This window comes from Acomys minous (assembly GCF_964271855.1).
Source record: "Acomys minous genome assembly, chromosome: 9".
Lineage (NCBI taxonomy): Eukaryota > Metazoa > Chordata > Mammalia > Rodentia > Muridae > Acomys > Acomys minous.
In genome coordinates, this window is record NC_140490.1 from 26298884 (window position 1) to 26315149 (window position 16266).

At 45.8% G+C, this 16266-nt stretch overlaps 1 protein-coding gene across 17 annotated transcripts in view; it reads right to left on the reverse strand.

Annotated features, from left to right (window-relative positions):
- THRB (thyroid hormone receptor beta) overlaps positions 1-16266 on the reverse strand; it is a 337445-nt gene that overhangs the window by 141433 nt on the left and 179746 nt on the right. Inside the window, exon 1 of one of the 17 annotated variants that reach the window (XM_084794686.1) lies at positions 9053-9190. The exons of the other annotated variants lie outside the window; for them this stretch is intronic. The gene's annotated coding sequence lies outside the window, so the exon portion shown is untranslated. Of the gene's footprint in view, positions 1-9052; positions 9191-16266 lie in introns of those variants that run through there. 17 annotated transcript variants of the gene reach the window in all.

The window sequence follows — 16266 nt, forward strand, 5'->3', positions numbered from 1 at the left end:
GAAGAAGCCTACAGGCCCTATAGAGTAAGAGGAGGGCAAAGATGAACACACAGGAGTCCCCAAACCTGTGCCTCTGTTCCCCCTTCCTGTGCTTCTGGAGGCAGTCTTCAGAGGGAAGCTACTGTGGGGCTTTAGCTGATCACAAAGGCCTTTTGTATGGCTCACTGGGCGGCCTTGTGTGGTACAGTGCCTAATCTCTTCCTGCTTGGTTGCCATTTAGTGTAAAATAACTGACATTGAATGGACGTCCCAGTCCATGCACCTCACCTGAAAGCTGTCACCATTAAGTAAGCCAACCATTCATTCACTTGCAATGTGGCTGAGAGATCACTATTGGTGGGTTCAAATCCAGGCTCTGCCCTTTCTCCACATTTTGACTTTGAACCAAGCATATAAATCTCAATTTTGTTATCTGTCAAAAGGAAAATTCTAGAACCCCCCCTCCATTGGTGGTGGTATGAGGAGATGTGCTTTAAAATACTTGTTTTGGGGCTACAGAGATGGTACTTGTTCTTTCAGAGGACCCAGGTCTGAATCCCAGCATCTGCAGACGTTCATAATCATCTGTGACTTTAGTCCCAAGATATCTGGTGCCCTCCTCTGACTTCCAAAGGGACCAGGTACCTACATAGTGCACACATACATATTCAGGCAAAACACTCATATACATAAAATAAAAAGAAAAATGTTAAAGAATTTAAATAATTGCTTCTCTGCCTAGAGCTTAACAATAATATATAGACTGTCAGTGATTAACTTCCCTAAAACGCCTTCATGGGATCGGGTCCTGATGACAGAGTGAAGGACAGGTGGATGCTGTCAGGGGTAGAGGTGAACGGGCAAGCATCAGGTCTGGGGAGCATCTCCATGAACCTCACATGTCCATGCGGGGGGGGGGGGTGCTCAGGGAAACACAAAGAACAAAAGTAGTTAGTCATCTGCCACATTGTCAAAATGTCAGCCTTGTCCCATGGGAAAAGAGGTGTGCCATTTGAAAATGTTACATGGAGATTTTCAAAGACAATATGCCTCAAATATCTAAGTTCCTGTTCCATTTGTGTCTTTTGTCCTTTTTTAAAGGGTGGCATTGGCACAGTGAGTTGTCATTTCCATGACTTACAAAGAGATCTAGGAAAGAACCCGTGTTACAGGAGGAGCTGAGGAGGAGGCTGTGAAAGAGGGAAGTGGTACCTCTGTCCACCGAGCTTGTCTATGCCCCTCAACCTAGATTTCAGCACCCGAGCCTCACCATGGACTCTGGCCATTCTGGAGATTTTTTTTTTTTCATTGTGCATGGGGAGGGGAGCTACTGTGAGTAAAGTAGCTGAGTAAAGGCTGGGACGATGATAAACATTCTGCCATACACACCACAGACCCTTGTAGCAAATAATTGGTTGGCTCAAAACACGAGTTATAGCCCCTGTGTAAATTAGCAACCCAAACAATGTGTGCGCGGAAATCACTGGGGGAATCTCTGTCACCCTTCACGCTAGAGTTTCTGACTTGGTTAGCTGCAGAAATGCACAGGTGGAGACTAGCTGGGAAATGCAAGCTGTAAGTCTTCAGCTGTTGCCTTCTGCGTGTCTTCTCTAATTGGTTTTGTCTGTGTGTGTGTGTGTGCGCGCGCGCGCGCGCAATGTTGAAGATAAGTTTGAGGTATAAAGAATGAATAGCACTGTCTCTAAAAAGTTATGTTAAGAAATCAGCACATATATCAAATAATCAGGATTCTGAATTAAGGTGGCATCATTAATAGCACATCCACATGCTGTGATTTTGCTATGCCAATCGCTCCACAAAGATTTTTTTTTCCATCAAACTTCCTCTCTTTCCAAATAGACTTCTCTAGCTTGATTTTGTTTGTTTGTTTGTTTGTTTTGGTTTTTCGAGACAGGGTTTCTCTGTGTAGCCCTGGCTGTCCTGGACTCCCTTTGTAGACCAGGCTGGCCTTGAACTCACATCGATTCACCTGCTTCTGCCTCACAAGTGCTGGGATTAAAGGCATGCACCACCACGCCTGGCTATTTGATTTTTCACATCTAAGGAGTTTGGGGATTTAAGGTGAGTTAAAGGAATTTATGCTATTGTTGGAGTAAAGGATTAAAGGGAGGTGCTACAGAACAGCAAAGATTCATTATGACCCACAAGGACACGTACTCTCCAGATTCTTATTTTATTAGGCAAGATGTGCACAGTGTCTAAAAGCTAATGCAGTGTGTGGCTCCCTCTCCTTTCAGAAATGAAAGAAACAGACATGACCTTTCCTATAGAGAAGCAGATGAAGACAATGTGGGCTCTCCTAGCATTGGAAAGTGTTGTAGGGTTTTTTGTTTGTTTGTTTGTTTGTTTGTTTTTTGTTGTTGCTGTGATAAACACTGTGACCAGAAGCAACATGAGGAGGAAAGGATTTGTTACAGGTCAGGGGTCACAGCCTCTCATTGAAGGCCAGCCAAGGGGGATGGGGAGCTCACACAGGACCTGGGAGGCAGGAACTGAAACAAGAGACCCTGAAGACCTCTGCCTATACAGGTTTCCTCTCAGGCTCACATTCAGCTACCTTCCTTTTACAGTTCAGTTCCATTTCTTTGGAGATGGTCATACCACCTACCAGAGCTGGGCCCTTCCACATCAATTAGCAATTAAGAAAAGGCCCACAGGCCAGTCTGATACACACAATTAGTCACTTGAGGTTCACTCTTCCTGTTGTCAGTAGACAATCAAGATTTGCCACTGCAGTGAGTAAGATTGCTACAGTCTTTGTGTGATGTACATACAAACAGAGTTCATTCTGTTTGGGAAGTCTGTGAATGCCCTGCCCAAGGGCACGAAATGAGCTGTTTGTTCTTCAAACCCTGCTCAGCATCTCCAGGCAAATCCCATTTTTTTCCTTTTGAATAGGCAGCATGATATTATACTGTTTTAAAAGGATGGCATACATTTTCATTTAAAAAGAACCCGGAAATATGGAAAGAGAAGACACTTTTTTTTTTTATGCTAACCCCCTATTAGAGTTGCAACACTTGAGAAAACAAGCATTTAGCAACTCAGTCATTAGGCTGCACTGAATTGGCATTCCTAGTTACGCTACTGCCTCCAGATTCTTAACTTCTCACAGGGAGGAGGAACCTTGTCTCCACCCACCTGTGACCCCAGCAGCCAGTGCAGCCTTCACAGATGCTCGGCAAGAAACGCGCACCATTCACTTCCCACAGCCACGTGTGAGGTTTCAACCTCCAGAACTCGATTTGATTGGCACTTTGACAATACTAATGGAGTACTGGAAAGAGTAACATGTCCAAGAGCTGTGATTGGCAGCCACATGGGACCTCATAAACCAATACCCTGAGCTGCTGGCCCTTGTCCATCATGAGCCAAGAGCTCTTACAGCCATGCTCTATGGGCTCCCACTTAGCTCCGTGGTATGTGGCTGGGGCCCTCCTCCACTACTAGATAATAGCTGTTCATTTTCACTGATGGAGGGCGTTTGCATCAGATTCCAGTAAGGAATCATTCTTTATTTTCCTACTGATATGTGTGAGCCTGCTGAGATTTACGTTTCCATCTTGAACCAAATAACGCAAAAGCACTGTTTTCAAACTATGTATCTCAACCTATGCAAGTGGGTTTTATTAAACCAAGCTAGTCACTTGGAAGCAGTACTTAAAACCAACCAACCAACCAACCAACCAACCAACCAAATGCAGAATAACAACGAGAAGAAAGGGGGAAAGGAGCAGAGCAGATTGGAGAGCTTACTGCATTCGGAAGAACTATTTCATAAACCTTTGCTTATGTTGCAAATGCCCCTCTTTGTATTTTTGGTCAGGATGTGAGCATATTCTAGACCAGGGCTGTGGCCATCAGTTGGAGAGGCACCACCTAGAACAATAATGCCAGAGCGGTGGGAGAAAAAGACTTGCTTATAAAAAAAAAAAAGCCTGTCTGATTTCTAATGCTCATCCTGAGTGGGCTGGGGGGAAGGCGGGTAGAAGGAGATGGGTTAAGTGGCAGGAGCTGGTGTGGAATTTCAAGCCAGCGTCTGCCGGCCAAATAGGAGGGCTGGCAACTGGACAAGTGTGAGTTTTATTGCTGCTGATTATTAGGTGGATGAAGACAGAGGGATTTTTTAAAGAAATTGAGCATGGAGTTTAAAGCCCCGGGACGTTCCTCAGGCATGCAACTCCACCCTGAAGAAGACGTCTCATGAAATGTGTGGTTGACGTTTGCGCCAAGTTCCAAGTGCTTAGGAAAGGCAGACACAAGCTCGTGTGTGAGAGGTGCACAGTCTATAGGGTGGAACATTAACCAGTGCCAGCCAGTGGTCATTTTAATCTACGACGACGGCAACCTGGTTCTGCCTTTAAAAGCTCTGCGTGCCAAGTCTTCCCTAGGTAAACAGCAGTGTTTAGTTAGTGTGTAGCAGTGTTCTGTTAGTGTGCAGCATGCAGCCAGCCATTCATCTACCAGTCAGCCTTATTTACTTATTATTTTTCGAGGGGGACAACCAAGGATTAAAATACAGGCTGTCTTTCAGAAATGACGCACAAGTTAAAATATAGCTTGGCCTTTATTAGAGCTGCTACTCCCGGAAGCACTCACCAGCTTGAGGAATTTGTTTCTTGGGCAGCGGGGATAATGGCAACCCAGGCAAAGGCAACTAAAAAGCTGTCACAGTTTTTCTTTTCGTGAATTTTTCTAAAATATTTTTCAGGCACGCTGAGGCGGAACTCAATGTCCTTACATGTTGGCGTGACAAAAAAATAAACTAGAATCTTTACAGTGAATCATTTATCCGCCCCCAGCTACCCCTAGAATACTGCTCTGTTCCACCAATGCAGTAAGTATGAAATTCTTCAATCTTCTCCGCTGATTCCCATTCCCAGTGGAGAAGCCTAGAGCTCCATCCTCCTGTCCTGCTTTTGTGCCACTGCTTAGCTTCGCCTGCCTTTTAACTGTGGCAACACAGTTGTTCTTCTGAATATTACTCCCTTGAAGAGAAGAAACGGATTAGGCTTAATTCTTTTATTTATTTATTTTTAACTTTCCTCAGCCACCCAGAGACACATCCACAAGGCAGTTAAGTTTTCTACAACACTTGAGCTGAAGGAAACCAAAGGGGGGAAAAATGCCAAGAAAAGCCCCACTACATTGGCATTAAGTTGGTGCTTTGCTTTAGGTCTGAAGAGGGGTGGGGACAGTCCAGGAAGTTTAGTAAAGTCACTTCCGTGACACAGACTGCACACACGTCCTCATGAGAACAGAGGGTTCTTAGTGTCTGTTTGCCATGTTCTGCAAACAAACGCAGAGGCGTTGGGCCAGGCACCCTCCTGGGCCTTCCTGCATGTCTGAATTGACCCCAGAGGTATACTGCAAACACAGAATGCTCTTTTCAGCCAATAGCAAGCCATAGGCATGTCCTTTGCCAACTTCTAAACTCATACTCAACACTCTGAGACAAGAGGAGTATGAATCAAAGCTGCTCCTTTCTAGCACACCAGCCTTAGAGAGGGCTTGGTCTTGTCACCCGAGAGCCTTACCCGACAGAGCCATAAACCAGCATCTCGTGACCACATTCCTTCCCCAGGAGGTCAGAAGTCTAGCTGAATATAAACCCAGTGCTCAAGCAAACTCTGAACTCCCATGACATACTAGGGTAAAGACTTCAGAAAAACACTTAGCAAGGAGGAAGCCTTTGGCAAGACAGGGGATGTGAGTGTGTGAGTGTGTGTGTGTGTGTGTGTGTGTGTGTGTGTGTGTGTGTGTGTGTGTGTGTGAATATGAATAAAGTACATGCTATGCAGGTGTAAAGAGGTCAAAATGCAACCTTTAGTATTTCATAGACTTTGATTAACAAAAATTTTGTTGACTTTAATTAACAACGAACCGAAAAAGCAAAAACCAAAACAAAACAGGAAGCATTTTTAATGTTGACTTCTGCCCCTTTCAGTTTTTAGCAAAGGACACAGGTGTGAGCCCAAACCTCTCTCAGTGCGCTGCTGACAGTTGAGCTATGCCTGACTGAGTAGCACATGCCACTGAATGTACAGGTTATTCCCAGTGTTCAGGAGCACAGTTTCAGCAACAGGGAACCCTGGTGGTCTTGTGCACTGACATCAAGAGTGCCAGTCAACCCAGTGCTGGAAGGCCACATCTGAGAACCCACATTCAAAACCTAAACTCCAGATCAACATCCGAAAGTAAAGCCTCAGATAATTCCAGATCTGAAGCTTTTTCAGTGTTGACAAGACACCACAAAGGGGGAAAATTCTATTCCTGACCTCAAGTGATTGATTAGTCAGGGAAAAACAGGTACACTAGTTACCCAGGCTGTGGGAAACATACACGGTGCTGTGTTCTTACTTGGGCCCTATCCCTAAGACATCTGAGAATGTAATGTAATCATTTCCAAGCAGGAACAAATCTGAAATGTAAAGTGTTTCTGGTTTTAAGCATTTGAGGGTTTAAGGTTTACCAACTGTGTTCTGCCAGGATTTAAAAGGTCTGTACCATTTGAGTCCACGACTTTACCTGTTGAGACTTCTCTCTCTCTCTCTCTCTCTCTCTCTCTCTCTCTCTCTCTCTCTCTCTCTCTCTCACACACACACACACACACACACACACACACACACTCGTGTTCACTGAGACTGTGTAACATATAGACACATACCACTTTAGAAACAATCTGAATGCCCACTAGTAGATGACTTAGTACATTTTGGTACATCCATCCAATTATTCAGTAAAGTATTAAAGGTAATAAGAGAGAATAAATGCCTTTTTATAAAAGGATAACATAATTTTCCATGGGGGAAAAAAAACAACTCAAGAACTATGGAGACAAAAGGAATACCAGTTTTCTGTAAGCCTCTATTAGGGCTGCAGCACTTGAGAAGACGGGCATTTAGAAAATCAGTAATTAAGGTACACTGCACTGAATTTGCTTGTGTGCGTGTATCATACATATGTGTGTGGATGAGTGCACACGTGCGCACACACACACAAACACACACACTGCATCCACAGAATATCTGGTAAGCCCTATTAGAACATGGAGAAATGTCTCTAGGTGTCTCCTCAGCAAGGCAGGCTGGGAGACGGGGAGTGACGGGCTGTTCAGCATCACTACTGTTCTTATGAGCATGCAGTTTTTATTAAAATATTACAATTTAAGAGCCCCCTGGTTTCTGTAGCTACAAAATGGAAGCTTTCCGCCTCTGGTGGAGTTAGGAATACATCTAACTTTCACACTGGGATTTTGGGTGATAATGAGTGATAATGACAGACTGAAACCTCCGCAGCAGCTCCCTGGGCCTGACACAGTGTGCATCACTTGTTTTGGGTTCTTCTTCCTAGCTCAGTGAGGCTCCGTCCTGGGCTCGGGACCAATCTTATCTCATGAGCAAATCTCAGGTTCTCAGCCTCGTGTCTAGAAAGTAGTGGGTTTGGGATAAAGCACTCCCCTGCCCCCACCCTGCTTACTTGTGCTACGACTGTTGCACCTTAACATATGCTCCAGCGGGGATTAAAACTGTGTTTTCTGGAATCCAACGGTCTCTCCAGAAATTCTAGAAAAAAGATTTTGGCAAGATGCTCACACTAGACTGTGTTTTTTTTTTTCTTCCCATCTCTTGGAATGGGAGGCGGAGCATATGGCAGATCCACCAGAGGCCACAGCTGGTGTCTGCGTCTGTGTCTGCGGTGGAAGGAGGCAGCCCAAACTCTCACGCTGGGCGTCCTGCTCCTGCCCCACTAGCACAGGGGCTCTCCTTGGCCTTGCTTCCAAGTCTCAGACGCCCAGGATCACATCGAGCTGCAGCGCTTGCTAGTTGTGCAGAGGTTCAGCCTCCTCATCAGTAACATCTGGACCATCACAGCCTTGTCTTATAAAGGGGCTGCGGCCATGAATGAGATGGTGCATAGCACAGGGAGCGCGCACGGCATGCCATTAATGATTAACTTCGGCTTGGTTCACTGCACTTATCGGCACTCTGCCAATGCTAGAAATGTGGACTCTTAATGGTAAGGAGGGACTGCAGCTCTGCTTTTCACCCTGTGCCTGCTCTGAGGGTGCTCAACCTGTGTAAGCCACTGAATGTCCCACAAACTGCATCAAGACACTTCACCACCTAAACAGAACTTTGGCCAATTTCTTCTTCTTCTTTTTTTTTTTTTTAAATTTAAATTTATTTGAAATTTAGCAAATTTAACCGTGCTCCTAAAAATACCACTTGACGTAATTTCTCAGCTGTGAAGTTTTTGTTTGTTATTTTCTTTCCCAGAATCTCTTGCACCTGCTGCTGCTCACTGGTCTGTCCACAAATCAAGAATGAAATGCTAGCTGATTACAACCAAAATTAGGTAGGCCACTTGGGAAACGTCCCTCAGTCATTAGTTTGCGGTCCTCTGAGAATACCATTACCCGCAGACACCCAGCACCTGAGCAGATCCGAGACTGTTGAGACGGGTTGGTAATGAAGCCATTGAGTCTCATCAGAGTACGGGTCTCTCTCCTCTCTTCCACCTCCCCTCCCTCTCTCTTGGACCACCCAGTCAGTCTGCAAAGAGAACTTCCCATGAGGGAGGAAGAACTGAAAAGCAACTGCAGACTATTGCTTAACTAAGAGAAACCGCTTCTTCTCATTCAGAAAGTCTGTTATGGGAGTCTTCTCAAGGAAAACAAAAGGAGCCTCGAAGCTGGGAGGAAGTTGTAGGGGGTGAGTGGATTTCAGAGGGGTTGGAGGAGGTCACTGGGAGATGGCCATGATCCATTTTACTCATGCATGAAGTGACTAAAGAATATATAATAAAAATGCATTTTTGACAAAGAAAGCTCACTAGGACACACGCCATCATTTCATTTAGGGTTATACATGATGTCAGATATGCACAAAAGATTATGTAACAGTATAGCAAAGGGCTCTCAGAGTGCCTGGTGTGTGCTTGGATGCTCAGATTGTTTCCATGCACGGCTAAAAAAGTCCTGCTTGCCTTTGGTCCTGTGGTTGTGCCAAGCCTATCAGTAAGGTAGGTGGGCATTCTGGATTGCGCTTACCTGAAACTTATTTTGACCAAGACAGTGACAAAGGGCTGCTGGGTGGCTTCTCAGCCTACACTTGGAGCAGCCCTACAGCTTCCACTTGTATGGACTTCTGGAAGCTGGCCACCATGTACAGACACACAGATCTTTCTGAGGCTACTGAAGAGCCAGCCACATGGTGAGAGACCCTGAGAATTAAAAAAAAAAAAAAAAGACATATGACTTGTAGGATCCCAGGGAAACTTGACTGTTGTAAGGCCAGAAGACATCGTGTGAAACAGAAGATCCAGCCAGCTGAACCCAGTCCAGACTCTAGACCTGGGAAGTCACTTTCTAAACTGTTACCTCTGGGGCGGGGGATGGTCAAGTTACTGGTAACTGAAACACATAATCTCTTTTAGTATGAAGGTTTGAACATGTGATCGATCCACTTTGACCAATGAGATGTAAAGGCTGTCTGCCGTGGGGAGGGTTTTCAGGACAGGACAGTTCCTCTGCAGTGAGGACTACGCCAGCAGAGGCTCCTGCTGTACATCACTGTCTCCAGGCAAACAGTCTTTGCCACCGTCATCAAAGCACCATGATTGTCCACACACACTCTCCACAGGGTCAGGCCTGGTGACATTATGCTATAGAAAGTGAGGGTGGAGAGGTCATCAGACACTGCCCCACGCCCCCAAGATTCTGGCAACTCCCTGCATCCCCTCCAGGTGTATGTAAGTTTGTATCAAGTGCACTGGGTCCCAGAAGATGCTCTGCAAGCCTCTCCAGGAACGTGATGCACCAGCACCAATTTCTCCTTCCCAGGCTATGTGTGTAAATGTGTGGTGTGTGTGTGTGTGTGTGTGTGTGTGTGTGTGTGTGTGTGTGTGTGTGTGTGTGTGTATACATATCTGGAGATTCCAGGGCTTGTGACTCAGAGGGCAGCCTGGGGACAAAGGGCACCACTTGCAATACGATGTAATAGCACACAGGGCAAATCTTAAAGCCACTGCCTCCAGAGTTCTGACTTTGAGAGCTAGCACATCTTTAAGGCATTTTTGATCCAGTGTTCTGTAATTTTCAGTCAAATATAAGACTCACTGACTTGGTTCTGCAGATTGAGGGACTTTCCCTCAACATTAGCTGCTGTTTGCTTTCTAGGAACACACTGCAGCACCTAGTACAGCCATCCAAGGTAAGAGACCCAGGGTAGAAGTTGCTCACTCAGATGCAAGAAGAAAAATTCCCTATAAGTTCTGCAAACCTGTTAGCTGTCTGAAATAGCACACCCAAAACAAATAAACGCCATTCCTGGAAGTGAGACACTATCTTCAGTTCCCCAGATAATCATATTTTAAATGCTGTCCTTGCTCTGGAAACTTACCATCCTAGTTTCTGAAAATCCAATTTAAACGCAAAAAGGGAGCTAACACTCCATATAGAAGGTCACACAGGGGACCAACACTGTGCTGCTGAAACCAGCTCAAGCTTTAAGTGTGAGAAAGAGACACGGGCATATGTGACTATGCACTGCTTTGGAAATCCTAAAAGTTTTCACATCAATGGGCGATGAGTGACGTCCCTACCTATTGTCATCAACAATCAGAGGACAGAAAGGTACATCTTCCTTTTAGGAATAAAAGGCTGCAGGATAATTGCAGGGCAGGATATGGTCATTTTTTCCTCCCTCAGATTAGCTGTTTGAGACCCTCGTGAGAATGTCCAGAGAGGCAGACAGCCCTTTCAAGGGATCCTCACAGTAAATAATAACCTTAAAAACAAATAAGGCACAAACAAGGAAACATCTGGCATACAGTGTCCCTGATATTGCTGAGCAATTAGACGTTGCTTTCAATGAGCCATACCTGAGTAAAAAAATTTTTAATGCCAACTGCTTATAAGTTAATTTTATTCCATTTTTTTTTTACGTGCGTGGATGTTCTGCCAGCACACGTGCCTGTGCATCATCATGCATATACAGTGTCTGTGGAGGGCAGAAGAGAGTCTCAGATTCTCTGGAACTGGAGTTAGAAATAGTTGTTAGCAGCCACGTGGATGCTGGGAATCAAACCCGAAGTCTCTGGAAGAGCACCCTGAACTGTAACTGCTGAGCCAAGTCTCCAGCTCAGTTCCTCAAGCATGAAGGCAAAATCTGTTAGGGCATTTAAGATTTCCTAGCCTTTTAAACTTAAATTTTTATTTTAGCAAGTTTGCTGAGCACAGCAGAACTCAGCACCTCAATTGGGGCTTGCAGCCTTCCCATACTCTTTGGCTTATCTATGCACCCAGAAAAAGCGGGTGTCCACGGGACATTAAGAGTGCCCTGGCATTCTGAGGTAAGCCTGCCTTCATGAGGCTTGAGTTCCAGGGCTGCGGCAACTGAGCATCCTTTGACTAGTGATGGAGTTTTGGCAGAGGTCAGATTCCCCAACTGCAAGAGGCTAGCATAGGCTGTCCAGAGATGTTTAACAGGTCAGGGGTGGGCAATCCTCCCCTTCCACACTGCCTTACATGAGAGCCATTAGTTACTACAGAGCAATTACAACATGGCTACCCAAACCAGTAACTGTCAGCTTTGTAGCTTTATTTGTCTAGTGGCTGCACAGGCAAGAACACCAGCCTGTTAATCTAATGTGACTTGCTCCTCTCACCCAAGCTTTTCAGTTGGTTTTCAGTTTCCTGCATTTACTTGTGCAGCAGCTCACCACTGTCTTTTGATTTTGCTCAGAATTACAGGTCAATCTGCTTCCGCTGCTACTCCAGTGCAGTCAAGAGCTTGGACTTAATCATCAACATTAATCCACTTGAGTGAAGAAGAGGGCCAGATCTTGAGAAGTTCTTTGATCTTCCATTAGAGTCCAGCTGGAGAGGCAGGAAAAGTGAGACCCACCACTAACAGGGGTCAAATGACAGCGTTGCTGTGGCTTCCTAGTTCAGGATAATGTGGACTTAGGTCAGAAGCTAAAAGTCCAGAGCTTTTGCTAAGAAACCACGAGCCAGTATCACAGCGCGGGCAACTCACTTCCAAATGCCGTCTTCTGCAATTGCTGGGTGTTTGGAGAGAAATCATCTATCCTATGCTAATTCCTGCCAACCTCTCAGCACAGGACCCTGTTCAGAGGCTGGTTGTAAGATAGTGTGTGAGCGTGGGTGTGTGCCCACATGCCTGTCTCTCTGTGTGTCTCTGCTTATAGGTGTGCAGGTGCTCTCAGTGGCCAGAAGATGGCATTAGGTCCCCTGGAAGTAGAGTTAAGAAACTGTTATGAACTACCCAATATGGGAACTGATGACTGAATGCAGGCCCTGTGTAATAGCAGTATGTACGCTTGAGTAACGAGGCTGGAAATAGCCAAGTCTAGCAGAGGAGCATAACCAGAAGGTACATGCTGAGGATAATGCAGCAAGTAACATGGCTTGTGATCAGTGTGAAAGCAAGGAGAGGATGGGTCCGCATGCCCCATCTGTTGAGCCTGGAAAGGTTCCAGGAGAAAGACACTCCATGAGTGAGCGGTGATTAGGCATTCACTTATATAGCCTGGTGGTGTGGAAGGGCGTTTCTCCCACAGAAGCATGGCTTCTTCAGGGACATCAGTATCATAGGCTTCTCTGCACACTCTATGTTGATGCTTTAAAGCCTCAAGGGAATGGTGCTTTGCCACCTTCCTGCAAGGAGCCCTTTAACTGCAGGATGTCTCAGGTGAGGAAGATGGTTAAGACCCTTGCTTCTGAGGCTTCCTTCAAGGGTCTGCCTCTACTTCCTTGGTAATATCAAGAGGCTCTTCCAGTCCTATTAAGTGTTGCTTCTTGGACATAGTATGGGGCACTATAAGGTACACTGGGGGGCATCTTTTGAAGGCACTCAGTGTAAGTTAGAGCCCATAGATTAGAAAGGATGCAGAGATGCAGTAAGCACGCAGTTATGTGAAGCACTGAGCTTTCCATAGAACACAGGAGCTCTTCACCCCGGAGTGACCTGACTTGCGAGAATCTAATGGTGAACTGGGAGACACTGAGTTTCCACAGAGACTACTTCTCTTCATTTCCTCTTCTTACATGAAGGCAGTAGGGCAGGAGCAGAAAAGCTACAAATGGAGCTGAAGAAAAGGATTGTGGGATTGTTGTGATTTCCTTTAAAGTGTCCTTTAGACTGCAGTTCTCCTTTAAATAAAGCCACTTTAAAGTGGTCCCCACCCCTGGCATTTACACATTTATGGGCTAAAGCGGATGATGTCCCAGACAGGACATTAAGGCTTTATAAACAAACACATACTCATTATAGAAACATATAATAAATTCCTGTATGCTGAAGCTACAGGCCTGGGCAAACAGTGGCATGATGACGAATTAGCTGAAGGCGAACGAATAAGGCCCAGTTCTTCCCTGGGCTTAGCTGCTGTTGAGAACAGCAGCCTCCTTCCCTCTACTCAGCCAGTGGCCACAGTGACAGGACTCCTTGGCATGCCTGGGAGCCTTGAAAGAGGTGGATGCTGGGTAACATCCAGAACAATGGATCAGAAGTTCTGGCGTGTACCTAAGCTAAAATGTTTTATTTTTATTTTTATTTTTTAAATGTTTTACTATTTTTAATTGTGTGTGTGTGTGTGTGTGTGTGTGTGTGTGTGTGTGTGTGTGTATGTGTGTGTGGTGTATGTACATTGGTGTATGTACACTTGTGTACATACGTGTGTGCCCATGCATACACAAGAAGTGTGCCCTGCTTAGTCTACCTTATCCTACCTCCTCATGCCCTAGCATTCCTGCTGTTTCCATTCACCTACAGTGCCCAGCTCCAGGCACACACAGCCGTGCCCAGGTTTTCACAGTGCCCAGCTCCAGGCACACACAGCCATGCCCAGGTCTTCACAGTGCCCAGCTCCAGGCACACACAGCCATGCCCAGGTCTTCACAGTGCCCAGCTCCAGGCACACACAGCCATGCCCAGGTCTTCACAGTGCCCAGCTCCAGGCACACACAGCCATGCCCAGGTTTTCACAGTGCCCAGCTCCAGGCACATACAGCCATGCCCAGGTCTTCACAGTGCCCAGCTCCAGGCACACACAGCCGTGCCCAGGTTTTCACAGTGCCCAGCTCCAGGCACATACAGCCATGCCCAGGTTTTCACAGTGCCCAGCTCCAGGCACACACAGCCATGCCCATTTTTCACAGTGCCCAGCTCCAGGCACACACAGCCGTGCCCAGGTTTTCACAGGGTAGGGATTTGACTTCAGGTCCTCATGTTTGACCTATGGTTACTGTTTTCCCCTAAGCCTTCTCTCTAGGTCTGTAACCTTTTAGAAACACCAGCATGCAGCAAGTTTAAGAAACTGGGCTTTAGAATTCTGAAGTTTAGACACACACACACACACACACACACACACACACACACACACTTCCTTCTGAGCTGCATCTCACACTTGCTGAGTCACATGCTCGAGAAAGAGGGTGCAGATGCATTACTCTTACTTTTGTGAGGGAGGGTTCGAGACAGGGTTTCTCTGTGTAGCCCTAGCTGTCCTAGAACTTGCTCTGTAGACCAGGCTGGCCTCAAACTCAGAGGTCTGCCTGTCTCTGCCTCCTGAGGGCCTACCACAGGGCTACATTACCCTTACTTGTAAAGACGCCTCAACATCTGCTTGATATTCATTCTTTACTGAATAAATCAGTCCTAGGTCATCAAATCTCTGTGGTTGACAGTGTGCAAAAGAACTATGAAAAGATGAAAGGAAAGTGTTTTATTAAAACTCTGCAGAAGCCAGGCACGGCATCTCAGCCTAATGCTATCACTAAAGAGGCTGAGGCAGTAGTGGCCCAAGCTTCAGGCTAGCCACGGCTACATAGCGAGTTCCAGGCCAGCCTGGGCTACAAGGTAATACTGTCTCAGAAAAGACTGGAATATCGTTCTTTTTCCTTTTAAAATCCTACAAATCCTTTTTATTATTTTGGTTTGTGTTTTGTATTAAAGTTTACCTCCCTGGTAAACACGTGCCCAGATTGTATAACAATTATTTGACCAATACCTAGTTAAAATTTTTGAAGTTTACCAATCCCCAGAAGTCACTCTACCCCCACCCACAGAAATTACCTTCACCCCCAGGAAACCATAAAATGCGCTTTTAAATTTTTTATGTGTTCCAATGTCATGCAAATGCAGTAAAACTGACCTGGTTTAATACAAGTAATTACTGCGAAATAATTAAAAGGGCAATAATATTTAACACTAAATGGCCTATGACACCCTATGCTGCTCTTGTTTATGGTTATTCTAAACAGGAAGAAGAAAATGAGGTCAGGAGGAGGAAACCACGTCCCAGAAAGTCACATAATGGTAGTTACTTCAAGACCTGTATGACAGGAGCTCAGGCCTTGCAACCTTGTAACAGGTGTCTTCATCACTTGCTCTGAACCTGGGAAAAGATGGCACCAGCGAGGCCATCCATCCTCTGCCCTGCAGCAAGCACTCGCCTCTCACATTTACACCCAGTTGAGAATTTTAATTTGCTACAAGCCACCATGAAATAAGCCTCTAAAGCATGCTTATGGAAATAGCTAAATTGGTCGTGTCTTAAAAAATCTACTCCAGAAATACTTCAGGCTCTCTAGTCCCTCCCCCGCCCCTTTTTCCCTCAGGAGGAGGGTGATTTGTGCTCACTGTAGATGAACTGATAAAAGAAGAAAGCAAGAGCTGTGCAGTGGGCCCAAGGGATCTTTAAAAGGATCAGAGTTTATGGGCGGAGCTTCTAACAGTTCAGGGACACACAACCTCACAGCAAACTCCTGCTCATCTGGCTCTGACCATGTTTCCACTCCTCTTCCTCCTCTTCGTCAACCATCCGTGGGCCCTAGGTGCAGTGTTGTTGTAGATGTATCACACACACACACACACACACACACACACACACACACACACACACACACACGCACGCGTGGTAATATTATACAGGCCAATCATGTTGTATTTATGTTCTTAGAAATACACATACACAGACACACTTCAACATGTGAGAGAGAAGGGCAGGAGAGACAGAGACAGAAAGAGACAGAGACAGAGACAGAGGGAGGGAGGGAGAGAGAGAGAGAGAGAGAGAGAGAGAGAGAGAGAGAGAGGAAGAAGAGGAGGAGAAGGAGGAGGGGAGGGAGGGGAGGTGGAGGGAGAGACAGAGGCGACAGAGACAGATAGGCTCCCTCTCAGTTATCCCTTGAGCTTGTGGGCTCAATCACTTGAACTGAGGATGCTTTCCAAGAAGTTA